Source organism: Onychomys torridus, chromosome 2, assembly GCF_903995425.1.
Source record: "Onychomys torridus chromosome 2, mOncTor1.1, whole genome shotgun sequence".
In the NCBI taxonomy this organism is placed as follows: domain Eukaryota; kingdom Metazoa; phylum Chordata; class Mammalia; order Rodentia; family Cricetidae; genus Onychomys; species Onychomys torridus.
Window position 1 is genome coordinate 161,418,513 of NC_050444.1, and position 18,401 is coordinate 161,436,913.

Here is an 18,401-nt window from a genome sequence, read left to right on the forward strand (position 1 = left end):
CCAGAGCGGAATCAACAGGGAGGAGGATGGGGTCCCCCTGCCAAAATGTCACAGGTGCTTCTTACTGCTTGTGGGGAATATCCCGGAGCGTACCTCAGGGAGAGCCAGGCAAAGGGAGTAGTAGTCATGAATACAGGTGTAGCTCAACACTGAGGGCTCTGTAACTCTGCAGGGAGGTGGAGCAGGAAGTGGAGCTGTTGTTCAAGTGTCCCTGGTGTCTTAAACCGTTTGGGTGTGATGGCCCATGCCTATAATCTGAGCAATTGGGTGGTTTGGGCAGAGGAATTTCAACAAGTTCAAGGCCAGCCTAGCCTACATAATAAATTCAGGCCAGTCTGGGCTACAGAATATGATGACTATCTCCAAAAAAGGAGGTGAAGGGTGGAGCTAACTTTGTATCGTGCTTGTCTAGTACGAGCAGGCCCTCGGTTTAGTCCCCAGCACCACATAAGCCAGGCATGGTGGCACACACTTGTAGTCTCAGGATGAGGAGAGAGAAATGGGAGGATTGGAATTTGGCAGCACATATACTAAAATTGGAACCATACAGAGAATATTAGCGTGGCCCCTGCACAAGAATGACACCCAAATTCATGAAGTGTTCCTTATTTAATTAAAAAAAAATTCAAAGTCATCCTTGGCTATATATTAAGTTTTAGGCCAACCAGTGCTACTTGAGACCCTATCTCCAAATAGCTAAGCGAAAACAAAACAAAAAAGTTCTATTAGGTTAAATGCAAAATCAGCTCTTTTCCCTAAGCCAGACTGAACATGAGCCACTGGGCTATGGTGTGGTCAACAGCCTGAAGGCCTGCCCTTGGGCCACAGAGCTTTTTACACATGTCCACATATGTTCTGAATTATCTTCATAGCTTCCATTGATTTCACCTTTTCATTTGTCTTGTTCCTTGAATGTCATTTCAGCCACCACTTCTGTGACTACCTGAGTCACTGAGAGTCAGCACTTCCTAGCTGGGTTGGCACTGAGTGTGAAGTGTGGTCCAGTACCGTAGAGCTCGCCTGTAATGTCAGAGTAAGAGGTGGGCTTAGCTGAGCACAAGGCTTCTCTCATTCCTCGGCTGCGTTTAGTGGGAAGTGTATCATTTGCTCAGGGCTGAGTTTTAACTACTACAGAGTTGGGAAGAGTGGGGTGTATTTGTCCAAGAAGAATACTGATAACAGAATACTCTGTGGTGGTGGCCAGATTCTGAGGAAAGGCAAGAACAGGAAATTGGCTGACCAGAGACTCTCCTCTGCCTCACACACACCCCACCCCCGCCCCCTGCAACTGCAATTGTTGAATGAACTTGCTCCTGGCTTCAGGAGTGTGTTCAGACAAATAACCACAAACCTGACTGTTAAAGCAAGAGAAATGTATTCTCTCACAGTTCTGGAAGCCTTAAGTCTGCTCCCCCTGTAGTCTCGGGGGGAAGGGTCTTGTCTGGGTTCATAGATGTATCTCTTCAGCTGGCCCTGTGCCTGCCTTATATCTGTCTCAATCTGCCTGTCCATGAGGACACTTGTTCCTGGATTGGCTCCCATTGATCCAAGACGACCATTTCAAGAGCCCAGCTTTAGACACTAAAGGTTCACCTACACAGGCTCCAGGGTCTATGGGAATGATTTTGTTGTTGTTGGGTTTATTTGGTTTTTTGTTTGTTTGTTTGTTTTGTTTTGTTTTGTTGTTGTTGTTGTTGCTGTTGTTGCTGTTTTCTGAATATAGATGTTTTATCTGCCTGTATGGCTGTACACCATGTGCATGCAGTTCCTGTGGGAGCCAGAAGAGGGAGTCAGATTTCTAGGACTAGAGTTACGGATGGTTGTGAGCTGCCATGTGGGTGCTGGGAATCAAACCCAGGTCCTTTGCTCTTGTAGCCAGTATGTGTAAGTATGTTCTCTCTCTCTAGCCTCCTATACTGTATCATTTGAATGTGACATCTTTATGTCCATACCATTGTGTTTCTTGATTTATTGTTGATGTTAGGGGGCATAAAAGCCCTCCATATTGACAGAGCATTCACAGAGCTGTCCCATGGATCAGCCTCCCAGCTCTGACCCTGCCTCCGAGTTCCTGAATGGGTGGACAACTGTGAGGCTATCTGTGTATTTACCCACACTGGTTGTGGGTAGCTGAGCAGGGGAGGGGTGCCTGCATTACCCTGATGTCTCCCCGAGCAGCGGACTCATTGGCATGAGGTCTGAAATTGGGTTGAGAGCGTGGACAGAAAGCAGGTGTTGGGTTTGGAACATGGCAGCAAGTATGACAATTGTCAACGAGGGTGGGTCAGGGAGTCCATCTTCCTGTGTTGTGAGAGCAGATTGGGTGGTGAGGAGGTGCCAAGCTCATAAGGGCCTGGTGGGCAGAGCATGGTAGCAGTGTGTAACTCTCCTTGTCACCGACCTTGGAGGCGAGCAGGAGATCTAGAAAGACTTCACAAGCTTCCCTATGTGCCAGTACTTTAGCATTTAACCCACTGGGAAGTGGCTTATCTGATTCCTGAGTCTTAACTCCTGCCTCCTTGCCTTGGGAGCTAAGGCCTCCCTGAATTGCCTGCACCCCAAAAAGGAACTCCAGGGCCCACTGCTGGAGCTTGGTGGAGAGCTGGGTTTTCCCCCACTCAGACCTCCTCCTGCTGAAAGTTCTTGATCTCAGGGAACAGGCAGTGGTGGCAGGCCATTTGCGTGCAGGGGGTGTGGGGATGCTGAGTGACCGGTGTCCCCCTCTCCCAGATGGCGTCTATGGAGTATGGGCTCAGGCTCCTGTAGTTAGTGGCTGACTTTAGCTATAGATAAGGGACTGCTCTGTCCTGGGTGCTGTTTCTTATCCCTTCTGCCCTTTGGTTCTCTCAGAGTCTCATTTAGGGGCAGTTTCCTAGTATCCAAGGACCAGGATCAACAATGCATGTTTTCTCAGCTAAAACACCCGTGGGGATTTTCCTAAGCAAGGGAAGCCCAGTACCCAGGATGGAAGAACCCTTGTTATTTTATTTCTAGTTTGTGTGTGTGTGTGTGTGTGTGTGTGTGTGTGTGTGTGTGTGTGTGTGTGTGTAGGGTGAGTGTTATGTCTACATGTATGTCTGTGCACCCATATGCATGCAGTGTCCATGAAGACCAGAAGGGGACACTGGATGTATTTAGAGTTACAGACAGTTTAAGTCTCCATGTGGGTGCTGGAAATCAAACCTAAGGCATCTGGAAGAGCAGCTGGTTCTCTTAACCACTGAGCCGCCTCTCTAGCACCCTCCCCTTCTGATATTTTGTTAAAATTATAGAATCAACTACATTACTAGTAAAAAAAAATCAGCTGAGGCTGGGGTAGGGTGGGGTGAGCAGTGTAGTACAGTTGGTAGAGTACTTACATAAAACCAGGCATGATGGTGCACACTTGTAATCCCACAGACACAGGCAGGAAGATTAGAAGTTCAAGGTCATTCTCAGCTGCATAGTAAATAAGAGGTCAAGGCCAGCCTGGGCTACATGAGACAGAAAAACAAAACAAAAACCAAATGATTCCTTTGTAAATGAAGGGCATGGGCTGTGTCCATTTTGGCTCCTCGGCTCCCAAGTGCCCAAGACCACTGTCTATCCTGGATGCCTGTCCTTCCTATCCATAGGTCTAGTTTTTGTGCATCTTTGCTGAACCTTTGGCAACCCAGGCAGACCTCCAGGGAGCATGATGTGCATCTTGGGTTTCTAAACCTCAGTCTCAGTAAGTCTTTTGTACCCCAGTTGAAAGCTAGGCCCCATGACAAGAGCCTGCCACAGAAACTTAGGAGCGCCATCTGCTCCAGGTCCACAGACAGACTGTCGTCTCTGCCCAGTTCTGTGCTTTGAGAACTCTCTAAGCTGCTGTGACTCTAAGCACCAGTGTATCCTCCCAGCCCTGCTGTAGCTTGCCCTGCAGGTCCTGAGAGTGCGCAACTCTGTTTCTTCCATGCACTGTCTCTAACAGCTGTGAAAGCAGGCATGGTTTCCTACCCTTGACAGGGTAGCCATTGTGCAGGTCAGAAGTGCAGAAGAAGTGATGGAGTGAGATGAAATGCACACATCTCTTCCTGAAGACAAAGAATGTGAGTGTTCCTGGTCACCTGGGAAGTGTCAGCCAGCTGTGAGGTCGTTAGTGTGATGGTGGTGAGAACCATGGGATCCTCAGAGTTGGGTGCTAGGAGATAAGTTGGCCTGGCAGATCACCCCAGGCTGGGGTCTGTTCCCTTCCAGGGACACTGAACCCATGGCATTGGCCTTGCTACAGGGAGGCGCTCTTACCACCAAGAACCCTCCAAGCTGAGGGTCACATGAGTAACTATAGGTGAATTCTACAGAAGGTAGGGGGTTTTCAGAGGATCAGAGCAGTTTCTCTACCGCAGGGCTGTTGACTTTTAGAATGTAGTCCTTGTTTGTGGCAGACTGTCCTCCATGCTAGGATGATGAACATCTCCAGCCTCTACCCAGTGCAGCAAGCACATATATTTTCAGACATTGCCAAAGCCCCTAAGGAGAAAAATTGTTCTGTGCTGGACAACTCTGGGACAGAGGCTTCAGCAATGGTCTTTCCGGGACCACTGCTCAGTGCCTGAAGTAGCCACTCTTGTTACAGAATCTTTTGTTCCTTCCCAAAAGGCTGACCTCATTGGCTCGGAGGGTTGTTTCGTTGACTCACCATCTGTAACCACAAGCAGCCTTCCTTCTTGGGGAGATCCCAGATGACTTATCATGGGACTTGGTATGTAAATACATAATTCTCGTTTTTGCTAAATTGAAGCTAGTAAACAGCCCCCCCCAACACACACACACACACACACACACACACACACACACACACACACACTTCTTTTTTAGCCTAGCCTAGGGCATACTGCACTATACCTTTGCCTTGAGGTTTTCTGCAAGCAACAAGCATTCTGAGCTCGCTGGTTTGGGCCCTAGCCCAGAGGCTCGTAGATGATGTAAGAGCAGGAAAGTCTGAAGTTGGTAGGGTTTGTGGGGGTTTCTTTTAGACCTTTGATCCAGGGAGTGGTGTGAAGGGAAGGCAGAAGCCAGACTATGAGAAAAGAGGGGTCAGAATCCCAGATGGACCACAGGGACTCTGCCTAGGGTACAGACCGAGTGTGGATCCCTGGCTCCTCAAACGAGGCCTGGTGTGCTTGTCAGTTCCTCTTGGAATAGCAGAGTGAAGGTGCTGGCTTTTAGTTGAGGCTTTGTAAAGTGGAAGACAGGCACACCCTGAGTGAGGTCTGAGACCTGCCCAGCCACACCCACCAGCAGGCAGCTGCCTCCTGTTGCCCGGGCTCTGTGAATGTCATCAGTGTTCCTCCCGGCTCCTCCCTTCTGGTTTGAGTCTTATAGTTTGGAGTCCACCCTGCATCTAGTGAGAAACCCTGCGTGTCTCTACAGTTTCCCACTCGCTCTCACTGTCTCTCTCCCCTGTGACTCTCAAAGAGACTCCCCTTCTATGGCCAGCTCAGAAGCACATGGTCAGAACCCAAGAGTCAGCTGGCTTCAATTGCAGACACTGTGTCTGTGACCTTCCACCCAGACAGGGCTGTGTGTTCAGATGCTCCCATTGACTTAGGCCTGCCAGGCATAGGGGCCAGAGGACAAAAGGGAAGAGAAGCAAAATCTGCCTGCTCAGGCCTCTCGGTCGTGAGTAACAAGGAAATTGCCAATGATACTACCAGCCCCAGTGCCCCTGCCCCAGCTGTGCCCATCAGCACCCTGGTGAATCCATGAAACAAACCAGCAGCACCCAAGAACCCAGGCATTATTATTGAGGGCTAGGAGCAAAGGGATAGGTGGGCCCTGTGTGCTCAGGGCAGAGTCTAGGGGAGGAAGTTGGCACAGCTAACAGTGGTTCTGTGCTCCTGGAAGCAGCTACCTCTGCCTTTTCATGTCCATGGTCAACTCCAAGTCCTGTGGGTTCCAGTGTCTGGGGTAGACTGGTCAGCCCGTGGATGGACAGCGAAACTGCTTTCTTCAACTAGAGAAAAGAGATAAAGCAGGCCTGAGATTTGGCCCTGATGATGGCCAGGCACTGCTCCGGGCCCCACCCAGCCTCACCCCCCCCCCCCCCCCCCCCCCCCCCGTGACTGACTGGATAGGGGACTGGACGGTCAGCTCAGGTGTAGGGACTGGGGATTTTCCTCCCTCTCTCCTTCCCTCTTTCCCTTTCTCCTGTTCTTTCTCTGCTGGCTTTTGGATTAGCGTCCAGATGACTCATGGGAGCTGTTCTAGTGCCTGGTGCCCTGCGCACAGAGGATGTGGGGGAAGGGACAGGTGAGTGCACACCTCTGGAGGGGCCCAGGTAGCTCCTGGCAGTGGGCCTAGCTCCTAGCAGCTGTGCCAGGTCTGAGGGGGCAGTGAGCTGAGCAGGTCAGACAGGTGGAGCCAGCTGGCCTGGCTGCCCATCCCCAGCCACCCCGGGCCTCTGTGGGTTTACTGAACAGAGCACCACCCTTTCCTTCCCCACTGCCTGAGGTCCCTGGCACCTCCAGGGACCATTTACAGCATCGGAAAAGGGCTTGGGAGTGGGGAATGGATCGTGAATTTGCTTGGAAAGACACTGGTTAGGTTCAAGTGTGGAAACGTGATCTTGGCCTTGGAGAAGCACTTCTGATTTTCAGGCCCTTGGTTCTGAGATGCAGATTTTACAAGGAGCCCAAATGTTGAGTGACAAATTGAGGAGACAGGTCCAGAAACCTTAGGGAGATTTGTCCCAGAAGAAAACTTGTGGACGTTATATTGGGTGATGCGGGCTCTTCCTTCCACAGGGGCTGCTTCCACTCAGTGCCAGCACCTGGCTTCATGGGGTGACCCTCTTGGGTTCCTGTAGGGAGAGGGACTAGACTTGCTCAAACAAACATAAATTACAGACACTTACTGGGGGATCCTCCTTTGCCACTGTTTCAGGTGGTGCTATCTCCTCCCCTGAGATAATCTCTTCTTGCTGAAGGAAGAATCTCAGCCAGTCTCTGCTTCTCCAGACACTGTCTCTGGAGATGTTGGGCTGACGACAGGGGGTGGGCATGGGGCTAAGTTTCAGCAGAAAACTAGCTCATGGTGCCTCCCCTAAAACCAAATGACTGTGTCTACCTGGGAATCCTGCACTGGGATTGTGTTTACAATCTTCCTCTCAATGGGTCACACCCTACCTGCCAGTTTCCTGGAACATCCCCATCCACAGACCAAGTTGTGAGAGAGCACAACCTCTTAGTGACGGGCAACACCAAGAACAGATGTTGAGTTTATGCTGTTGTTATTTGGTGAGTTTGGGGGGGGGGTTGTTTTGCTTTATGTTTTTGTTTTTGTTTTGTTTTGTTTTGTTTGTTTGTTTTGAGGACAGGGATTTACTTTGTAGCTCAGGCTGGGTTGGAACTCACTCAGTAGCCTAGGCTAGTCCTGAACTTGTGACACCCTTCCTGCCTCAGTCTCCCGGAAGTTGGAATTACTGGTGTGCACAACTATGCCAGCTAGAGCAGAGATGATCAAAACTTACCTTACCTTGCACAGTCTGCTGCAGACAGGGACAGCAACAGTTTTTTGCTTTTTGTTTTGTTGTTTTGTTTCGTTTTCCTGCTAACTGAGCTCTTTGTGATGAAAGCTTTGCTGATTTTTTTTTTTTTTTTTTTTTTTTTTTGAGGTTGGGTTCAAACTGGTTGATCCTTCTGCCTTGGCCTCCAAAACAGCTGTATGGCAAGTAGGCAGGTCTACACCATTGTGCTTGGCATAAACTAACTAATCTCTCTCCCTTTCTCTCACCCCACTCCCAGTCTAAGGCCTCAGGCATGCTAGCTAGCCACTGAGCAACACTCCCGACCTACACATACATTTCATAAAGAAGTCCAGAAGTAAAACAACTCTGTGGTGTCTCCTTGAGTCCCCTTCAAGTTCTGTCCCTCGTTCCTGCCGGCCCCGCCTACCCCAGGTCTTTCTGGTCTCTCTGTAGATAGGTCGAAATGTTTCCCCAAAGTCCAAAGACATTTCCATACATCTCATTGACTAGAATTCTATTTCATGCCCAGCCCCAAACCTATCAGCATGGAGGGAAGGTGTTAGTGACATTTTGTGACTAGTGTGAGTGTGGGTACCAAGGGCCAGAAGAGAAGTTTGGATCTGATGGAGATTCTGTTACCGGTGGGTGGGAACTACTTGACATCAGAGCTGGAACTGAACTTGGGTCCTCCAGAAGAGCAGCGAATGCTCTCAGCCACTGAGTCCTTGCGTTTGGTGTTTTAATTTGTTTTTTAGGTTAGCATGCAAGGTGATTTTACTCACTGCATATTCACACCTATGTGTCATTCTAATGTGTTCTCATTCTCTCCCCTCCCCGCCCCTCCCCACCCCTCCTTGCTCCTTCCCCAGCCCCTCTAGGTTTCTCTTCCTCCCCCAGTCAGTCCCTCTGTTTTCTTATGTCATGTGCTCCATGGCTACCTCTGTTTCTCCGTTAAGATCTCCTCCTCCCCTCAAGATCCCCTCCCTAGCTTTGTGGACCCTCCACACATACAGACAGATGTATTTTAAACATAGGTTCTGCACATAAGAAACATGCAGTATTTGTCTGCAACTGGCTGATTTTGCTTAACATACTGATTTTCAGTTGCATCCATTTTCCTGCCAGTGTCATGATTTCATTTTCTTGATGGCTGCATAAAATCATCCTGTAAATCCAGGTGTGGTGGCGAGCACCTTTAATCTAGCACTCAGGAAGCAGGCAGGAGGATCTCTGTGAGTTCGAGGCCAGCCTGGTCTACAGAGTGAGTTCCAGGACAGCCAAGGCTATGTAGGGAACTCTGTTTAAAAAAAAAAAAAAATCCATCATGTATACATACCACATTTTCTTCTTTCCTTTTCTCTCTTCCTTCCTTCCTTCCTTCCTTCCTTCCTTCCTTCCTTCCTTCCTTCCTTCCTTTCTTTCTTTCTGGTTCTTCAAGACATGGAACTCACTCTGTGGATCACATTTTCTTTACCCATTTATTTCTCTATACATGAACATCTATTCTGGTTCCACTGTCTGGCTACTGTGAATAGGGCAGCAGTGACCGTTCGTGTACAAGTCTCTCTGATAGGGTAGAGTCCTTTGGATCACACCCTCTGGGTATGTATCTGGGTCATATGGGACCTCTATTTTTAGTTTTTGAGGAACCTCCGTACTGACTTGCACAGTGTCTGCTCCCTCTTCATAAGATGTTCAAGCAGCATGTCCTGTTGTTAATCTTCGCCGCGCAGAGGAACCTTTCTTTCCCGTAAGCCTTTTCTCTCTTCCCTCTTCTCCTTCCCCCTCCTTCCCTTCCTTCTGCTTTTTCCTTGATTAACATCCAGTGTTGGCTGCTTAACACCCCGTCTGTAAGACCCAGTAAGGGCTGCTGCTGGGGAGATGGCTTGGTGGTTAAGAGCACTTGTTACTCTTGCCGAGGACATGGGTTTGGTCCCCAGCACCCGTATGGCAGCTCACAGCCATCTGTAAGTCCAATTCCAGAGGATCCAGGTCTTCTTCTGGCCTCCACAGAACTGCACGGACATGGCACACAAGCAGGCAAAACACTCAATGCACAAAAATGTTTGGAAAAGAACCAATAGAGGAAAACATGAAATCCTAAACACTAAGGATGTTGGCAATTGAGTGCCCAGCTCCCCTAGAGCAGAGACCACCCAGAAGCCAGGATGTCATCTGCTGTTTACCAGGCTCTGCCTTGGGGACCAGTGGAGGAGCAGGCGTTGAACACCTTGCTCTTTTCTCCCAGGAAGCACAGACAGCCCTTGCCGTGCTGGGTCTGGCAGTGAGGGCTCGTTCCAGAAAGCAAGCCTGGGATCTTTGTTGTCTCCATGAGTCTTCTGGTCTGCCTGAGTTCCCTAAGTAGCCCAAGGTGGCCTTGAACTTGCCTGGATCTTCCTTCCTCTCTGTTCTGAGTCCTGGCATTACAGGCATGTGCTCTCACACCCTCGTCTGACCCTGATTTTCTTTTCTTTTTTTTTTTTAGATGTTTTTAAGACTTAATATGTGTGACTTTCCTGCCTGCATGCCTGTGCACCGCATGCAATCCTGGTACCTGTGGAAGTCAGAAAAGGGTGTCAGATCCCTCTAGAACAGGACTTAAGGATGGTCATGAGCCACCATGTGGGTGCTGGGAACTGAACTCAGGTCCTCTGAAAAAACAACACATGTTCTCAATGGCTGAGCCATCTCTCCAGCCTCACTAACGGGACTTTTTGAGGTTTACAACTTCCAAGTTTGTCTTCTAGGAGGGAGGTGGTCAGCAGTTAAGAGCACCAAGTCGGTCTTCTTGAGGCTCATCTCGAGTACCTCCGTTCCTGGGCCAGGCTTCTCTCTGCTGTCTCCAGCAGGATGAACAGGGGTCAGCTACAGCAGTGGACCCAGGTCTCTGCCCAAACAGCAACTACTATTATGCCTGAGTCACAAGACCCACCCCCACCCTCCCCTCCACCCCCTGAGCAAGACCACCACAGAGCCGACATCCAATGCAAAACACACAGGGGTTTATTGATAACAAGCAAGCCAAGGCTTGGTCTGGGTCCAACACTTGACACAGCAGGTGGAGGAGGACAGCCCTGAGCACTCAGGGTGAGGGGTTTTTAAAGGGAAAAACCGCAATCAGGGTGGTACAAGCCTTGGTGTCCTATGATTGGGTGAGGGTGTGTAACCTTTGAATTTACTGGTTGGGGGTTACAGTTATCATTTTGGGGCAGGCCTGGACAAGTCCCAGACTTTGTCTTTGAGCTGCCATGGAGGCTGGCTGGCCTGGCATGTTCACATTGACCCATGCACATAGCTCTAAGTTGGTGAGGGGTCCCAGACAGTAAACAACTGGCTGAACCTTGAGCGATCAGAGTATGTGCAGAAAGGGAGCAAGAACTATGTCTTTTGTTCACGGCCCTCCCAGAAACTGCTTGCTCAGGTCTCAGGAAACTCTGAGATCTCTGAGAGCAGACTGGCAGCCTGTTATGGAGTCTGCTCGGTCCTTTCACCACCACCTTCCCACTCACCAGCCAGCCTTCCCATGACATCTGTGTAAGGACAAAGCAATTCCTTCGAGCTCTGTCACGGCAAAGAGGATGTGGGAAGTGTGGTCAGAGCCACGATGGTCATCCTCAGTGATGGCCTCCTTCCAATTTGGATGCTTCACGCTCTTGTCCTGTGGTCCCCAGAGCAAGGGAAAGGAGCATTGTTTCCTCGAGATACTAGAAAGAGAAGGCCATAGCCCAGACTCACCTGGTCTCTCTCATGAATGTGGCTTTTCTTCTGGAGTCACCTATGTGACCACACCTCAGACAAGCCTAATCAGGGGACATTAATGTGGGGGAAGGGGGTGTCTCACAGGCTTCAGTTTCTCACACAGATGGTGCCAACGGGGCTGTCTTGCTGGGTCAGGTGACTGCCACAAGGCTCCTCCCACCTGTGCAGTTTTGTTTTGCTTTTTCATTTTGGGTTGTTGTTGTTGTTTTGTTTTGTTTTGTTTTAAGGCAGTCTCATATAACCGAGGCTGTCCTCCTGCCTCCTCCTGCCTCCACCTCTCAGTCGCTGAGATGACAAGTATGGAGACACCATGCTAGGCTCCTTTTCAAAAGTTTTCATTCATTCATTCATTTGTTCACTTTGTGTGTGCATGTGTGTAGATAGAGATCAGAGGACAGCTTCTGGGAATTGGCTCTTTCTATTTATCATGTGGATCCAGAGATCAAATCCAGGTTGTCAGGCTTGGCAGCAGACACCCTTGCCTGCTGACACACACACACCCTTTCTTTTTTCTTTCTTTCTTTCTTTCTTTCTTTCTTTCTTTCTTTCTTTCTTTCTTTCTTTCTTTCTTTCTTTCTTTCTTTCTTTTTTTCTGAGACAAAGTCCTGGTACAGAAAGCAGGCTGGCCTCAGACTCCAGCTCTTCTTGCCTCAGCCAGACTCTTGGGATGTAATCATGCACTGGACTTCACTCTGTGTCTGGCATTACATTGTGAAGTGCTGTTGGGGGAATGTTCTGATCCTGATCCTCTCTCGTTGGGTGGTGGCGAGTGGGTCAACACCAGGGACAACTTGGGAATAGTGATCCACACACTGAGGAGCAAGGTGGGGCTGGGGAAGACAGAGCCACTCACGGGCCATCAAGCACCATGGGCTCAAGCTGGTGGGGACCTCGCTCACTTTCCCCTCTTCTCTCCACGTGCTATTTACTGAAGCCCACGGAGGCCATTCAGTGCTGTCTGTACATGCATGGGTGCAGGATCATTTGCTGGAGTACAGCCAGCCTCTCAGGGACCATACCCTTGAAGAACCTGATACCCCTCACCCTCAGCAGCCATCAATTACCAATAACTCCTCAGCTGGGGTAGGACTTCATGAACCCCTCTCTGGTCCATGCTGGGGTTTTGGGTGGCTATTTCTGTACAGGACTTGTGCATGCAGACACAGCCAGAGTTCATGTGTGCAATGGCCCTGTCAAGTCCTGCAAACACTGTTTTACTGAAGACATTCACTACTACCAACTCTTATAGTCTTCTGGCCCCGCCCCCCTTCCGAGAGGATCCCTGAGCCTTGAGTATGATTGTGATACAGATGTCACATTTAGAGTTGAACATTCTACACCCTTATTCTCTGCACATGGTCCAGTTGTGGGTTTCTGTTAATTCCATCGATCACAAAAAGCAGGTTCTCTGATGGGGTTAAGAGTTGTGCTAATCTGGATCTTTTCTGTTTAGTGCTGGGAATGAAACCCAATGTCTCTAGCCAAGCCAGGGCTCCACAGCTGAACTACTGCCCTAGCCCAGTCACTGGATCTTTTTTTTTTTGAGCTGAGGATTGAACCCAGGGCCTTGTGCTTGCTAGGCAAGTGCTCTACCGCTGAGCTAAATCCCCAATCCTTTTTTTTTAAAATTTATTTATTTATTATGTATACAGAAGAGGGCACCAGATCTCATTACAGATGGTTGTGAGCCACCATGTGGTTGCTAGGAATTGAACTCAGGACCTTTGGAAAAGCAGCGAGTGCTCTTAACCACTGGGCCATCTCTCCAGCCTCCTGTTTTTGTTTTCTTTAGTCTCACTGTATTGCCCAGACTGGTCTCAAACCCCTGAACTCAAAGGAACCTCCTGACTTAGCCTCCCAGTGGAAGCAGGAAGGAGTTCCTGAACATCTAGTGGTACTGGCCCTCCAGCTGAACTCTAGTCAGTGTGTCCTCTGTGGGTGCTAGGATAGGGAGGCACTATTGCACGCTGCTGGTCCCCCACCCACCCCACCCCACCCTCTGTGCCAGCATGCTGACTTGAAAGTGCTGGAGGAGCCTGTTATGCCTTGTAGGGTCTGTTGCAGAGATCAGCTTTCTCCCGTAGCTTCCCCATCCTCCTGCAACTTCGTGTCACTTCGTGCCTGTTTGCTGATCCTCACTTTGTGCCTGTCCAGGGATTGTCACTTCCTGCCTGTCTGCCAATCCTCAGCCCAGCAGGCCAGCTGTGAGTGCTTCTTTGGCAGTGTCTTAGCTGGTTGTTGTGAGTACTAGTGAAGGAAGCAATCAGCAAGTATACTGCCCTAGAAGTGCTGCACATTATTGGGCCGAGAAGGAAGAAAAAGGTGAGAGATGCCCAGACCTTCGAGAGGTACCAGGACTTTGCAAACTGGTAGGTAAGGGCTGTTGGGGGAGGCAGGTTTTAGCACCCACAGGAGAAGCATGTTTAGGGGTGATGATGGCAGGGGGAGGCACAGGGACTAGGGTATAAGGTGCTTCTGGCTGAGAGAAGTTTGCATGTAGAGGTAATAATTAGATCATTTATGAGGCATGTATGTTGTATGTTTATCGTCCTAGCCAAGCAGCTGCCATCTTGTGGAATTCAGCTGCACACCCTTGCAAAAGAATTATTCCAGCTGAGGTTGACTATTTGCACTTCCACAAGGAGGGCTGAGGAGGGTCACAAGACCCTCACCTGAGTATCCAGCTGCTCCCTTCCACCTGCTCTATGCAACTCTGTCTTAAGTGCTCGTGGCCTCAGGGAGGGGCTAGACTGTATAGGCTGGGGAAGGCTTCGGGGAGCTGGGGGGTGGGGGGCTGCCATCTGTGCAGCTACTGGGAAGTCTTCATCCCTGCTGGGTAAAGGCTATCCACATGCAGTCGGTTGGGGAGGCACACCCACACTGTTAGTTTCTGAAGTAGCAGCAACAGCAGCAGCAGTAGCAGCAACAGCAGCAGCAGCAGCAACAGCAGCAGCAGCATCAACAGCAGCATCAGCAGCAGCATCAACAGCAGCAGCATCAACAGCATCATCAACAGCAGCAGCATCAACAACAGCATCAACAGCAGCAGCAGCAGCAACAACAGCAGCAGCATCAACAGCAGCAGCAGCATCAACAGCAGCAGCATCAACAACAGCATCAACAGCAGCAGCAGCAGCCTCCCTCTGTGGCCTGTCGCCAGGTGCCTTTCCATTGTCAGCAATTCGACATGTGTACCCCTTAAAGGTGCCTGCCAGGCGCAGCTCTCTCTCTTTGCCTCTTCTTTTCTCTCTTGCCTCTCCTCCCTGTTCTCTGCCTGCCTGTCTGTCTGTCTGTCTGCCTGCCTACCTCACTCCTGTCCCCACTCCAACAGCCTTTCTCTTTCCCCTCCCCCAGTAAACCTCTTACACTGTTTCGAGTGGCGTGTTTGCTTAGTGGCATACCTTGGCAGGGCCAAGGTAAAGATACCTGCTTTGCCATTTCCTTCTTATTTATCACACACCCTGTAAGTAATCCCTCATCTATGTACCCAGTAAACTCATTGGTTCCCCAGAGCAACCTTGGCACAGCCGTGCCTCAGTTTGTCTTTGCGACCCCAGGAGGCGGGGTAGATGTTGCTTACATCCCTGGGAGGAAATTTTAGCAATAGTATACTAGCTGTGAAGCTCCATGCTCAGTGCCCCAACCATGTTCCCTAAGAGCAAGGATCTGCTGTGATCTGCATCTTACAGAGAGAAACACAGAGGGTCCAACGGGAAGGGTGGCTAAGGGCGCAGATTGCAGTGAAGAACTGAGTACAGAGCCTAGGCCTCCAGCTGCTGTCCCTGACGATGGGCCCAGGGCTCAGATCTGCCTTGCTGAGTGAACCCATGTTGTCTCCTCTCATGGGCATATTTAAAATGCATCTTAGAGAACCTGGCTGAGTCAGGCGTGGTGGCTTAGGCCTGCAATCCCAGCATTCAAGAGGATCACTAGTTGAAGGTCAGCCTGAGCTACAGTGTGAAACCCTCAAACAAACCAACATGTACCTGGTGCAAGTTTTCCTTTTTCAGCCAAAGCCAGTCCAAGAATGCTGATGGCTTTGAGGTCCTTGGGGGTAACCTCTGCCATTTGGGGTCTAACCTTAGACTGGACATCCTTTGAAGAAAAATACTCCTCTCTCCTTTCTCTCTGTTAGTTATTTGGTGGCGCTCTTAGCCTGCGAGGAAATGTCACGAAACATGACAGAATCCACTAACAAAAGTTTATTAAGATAAGAGAGAGAAAGCCGGGTGGTGGTGGTGGTGGTGGTGGTAGCGCACGCCTTTAATCCCAGCACTCAGGAGGCAGAGCCAGGTGGATCTCTGTGAGTTCAAGGCCAGCCTGAGCTACAAAGCAAGTTCCAGGAAAGGCGCAAAGCTACACAGAGAAACCCTGTCTCAAAAAAAAAAAAAAAAAAAAAAAAAGATAATAGACAGACAGAGAGACAGATGTGAACAGACCTGCAGAAAGACACGTGAATAAAGAGAGAGAAGCCGGGGACTATGGCACCGGCTTATAAAGGCTAGGCTGCGCCTGTGTACACAGGCTCATGTGGCTACTCAACGCATGTGAGTAGATCACATAGTTGCGCTGCGCGCTTTACGTAATTACGCAAAGCCTCTGGGTCCTGGTCATGCGAGATGTTTTGACCCGGAAATGGCTAGGTGGAAGTGTCTAGGTCCACCGGGCATACCCAACCGTGGGGGCATGTTGTGATTTCATATCACTCTCTTCAATGTTTTTTTCAGTTATTAGTTATTTCTTCTTGTGTATGTGGGGAGGTGAACATCTTCCATGGCTCATGTGTGGGGTCAGAGGGCGGCTGTATGACGTGAGTTTTCTCCTTTCACCTTTACGTGGGTTCCAGACCAGTCAGCAGGCTGGTCAGGCTTGTGTGGCAAGAACCTTTACCCACTGAACCATCCCTGTGGCCTCTGGTTTCTAGAGACAGGTCTCACTGTGTAGCCCTGGTTAGCCTGCAACTTGTCATGCAGAACAGGCTGACCTCAAACTTGGAGCAATCCTCCTGTCTCAGCCTCCCAAGTGCTGGGACTGCCATCACATCGGCCCCCTCCCTTTCTCCTAATGGCAAGGGGGAGGTGTGCAGCACACCCTTCAGCAAGCCCCTCGACACAGGAATTGTTCTTGTCCCTAAATAGACCTTTGAGCCGCGAGGCTCCCTTTAGAGAGGGCCGCTTTGTAATGAGGCCAGCGGCTGGACCACGCACCATGCCCACTCTACCACACACTCCGGCAGCTCCCCAGCGCTGGGGAAGCAGGCGTGGGCTGAAGTGGGGCTGATGAAATGTCAGGAATGCCGCTGAGCAGTGATAGGAAAACTCCAAGCCCTCCAGGAGGCCGGCCTGCAGCCACACATGAAAAAGCCTCCCAGCAAACCTCACATTTTTTTCAGTTTTTCGCAGAAGTCAAGAATGTCTGACCCTCCCTCTCCCCCCAGCAGTTGACCGGCCCTGGACTTGTACATTAAAGGGGCCACACTCTGGCTTCTGGTGTGTATTATCTTTTATTCAAGTGAAGTCATTTTCAAGAAACTCCTTTTTCAGCCCAGCTTGGCTTTTATTTGTGCCAATAGAACAATGATTAAAACGGTCCCTTTTAGGGAGAATTCACCTGCAAAAAATGCCTGGATTGGTGGCTATGGTGGCACACACCTTTAATCACAGCCTCTGAAGGCAGAAGCAGGTGGATCTTTGTAAGTTCATGGCCTGCTTGAACTATGTATAGTGAGCTCCAGATCTGCCCAAGTTACATAGTAAGGCCCTGTCTAAATAAATAGGAAAGTTTCTGAACTGTCTAGATAATAAGGATACAGAAGTGGCAGCTTGACGGGGTGCTTCATACCTGTAATTCCAACATTTGAGGGGCTGGAGGCAGGAGGATCAGTGCAAAGTCAATTGGGGTTACAGGAGACCCTTTCTCAAAAACCAGAAAAGCGGGCCTGGAGAAGTGGCTCAGTGGTTTTTGCTTTCCCAGAGGACCTGGGTTCAATTGCTGGCACCCACATGGTAGCTCACAGCCATTTGTAACTCCAGTTCAAGGAGATCTGACGCCCTCTTCTGGCCTCCATGAATATTGCATGCATGTGTGTGCAGATATACATGCAGAGAAAACACTCATGCACATAAAACCATAAAGTAATCACTAAAAAGTTTTTAAAAATAACAGAAAAGTAATATGTTAGTGTTAGTTTATTTAGTGCTGGGTGTTGAGTCCAGGGCCTTAGTCATGCTAAGTAGTGTCTCTGTGTGCAGAGCTCCTGGCCCCTGTTTGAGACATAGTTGGTGCTGGTGTAAGAAGGTCACACTAGAGGAAGCTGGATGGCAGGCAGGTATGCAAGCTCTGTACTATTCTTTGTTCTAAGATTATTCCAAAATAAAATGTTTATTAAAGCAAAAATGAGTATCTGTGCATTTGTAAACACACATCTTTATTTTTGAATACATCTAGACCCCTTGGGCCCTTAAAGAATTCCCTGTCTTTAGATCTCTGAGCCTGAGGCCAGCCTGGTCTACATAGTGAGTTCCAGGTCAGCCAGAGTTACCTGGTAAGATCCTATCTCAAAAAAAAGGGGGTGGGGAGGAGCGTCTCCTTTGGTGCTGGAGAGATGGCTCAGTAGTTAAGAACACTAGCTACTCTTCCAGAGGACAAGGGTTCAATTCCCAGCACCCACATAGCAGCTCACAACTATCTGTAACTCCAGTTCCAGGGGATCTAATACCTTCACACAGAGATACATGCAGGCAAAACACCAATGCACATAAATAATTTTTTAAAATTTACTCCTTAAAAAAAGTCCTTTAATATACATTAAACAAATAAAATCTTTTTTTAAGGTAAAAACAAAACAAAACAAAACAGGACACCAGTTAAATAGGAGCCTGCCCCAATGACCTCTCTTTAATCTAATCACCTCTTGGAAAACTCCATCTCCAAACAGTCACGTTGAGGGGGAGGAACCAGTATCTCAGTGTATGAATTAGAGAGCAGGCATGCTGAGGACAACCCCAGGCACATAGGCTCTTTCTGGATACTTCATAATCCAGCTGGAGTATCTCTACAGTGTACTTCTGACTTGGGGCCAGATGCCAACCCAGAGCCTGTCTCCAGCTCCAGGAAGAGAGGCCTTGAGTCTGAGGCACAGACAATGGTGGAT

At 49.4% G+C, this 18,401-nt stretch overlaps 1 non-coding gene across 1 annotated transcript; it reads left to right on the forward strand.

Annotated features, from left to right (window-relative positions):
* Nucleotides 1-510: 510 nt before the first annotated feature.
* On the forward strand, nt 511-613 carry LOC118578941. The gene has a single exon (XR_004944329.1). It is a non-coding gene; the product is annotated as a U6 spliceosomal RNA (small nuclear RNA).
* Nucleotides 614-18,401: the final 17,788 nt, after the last annotated feature.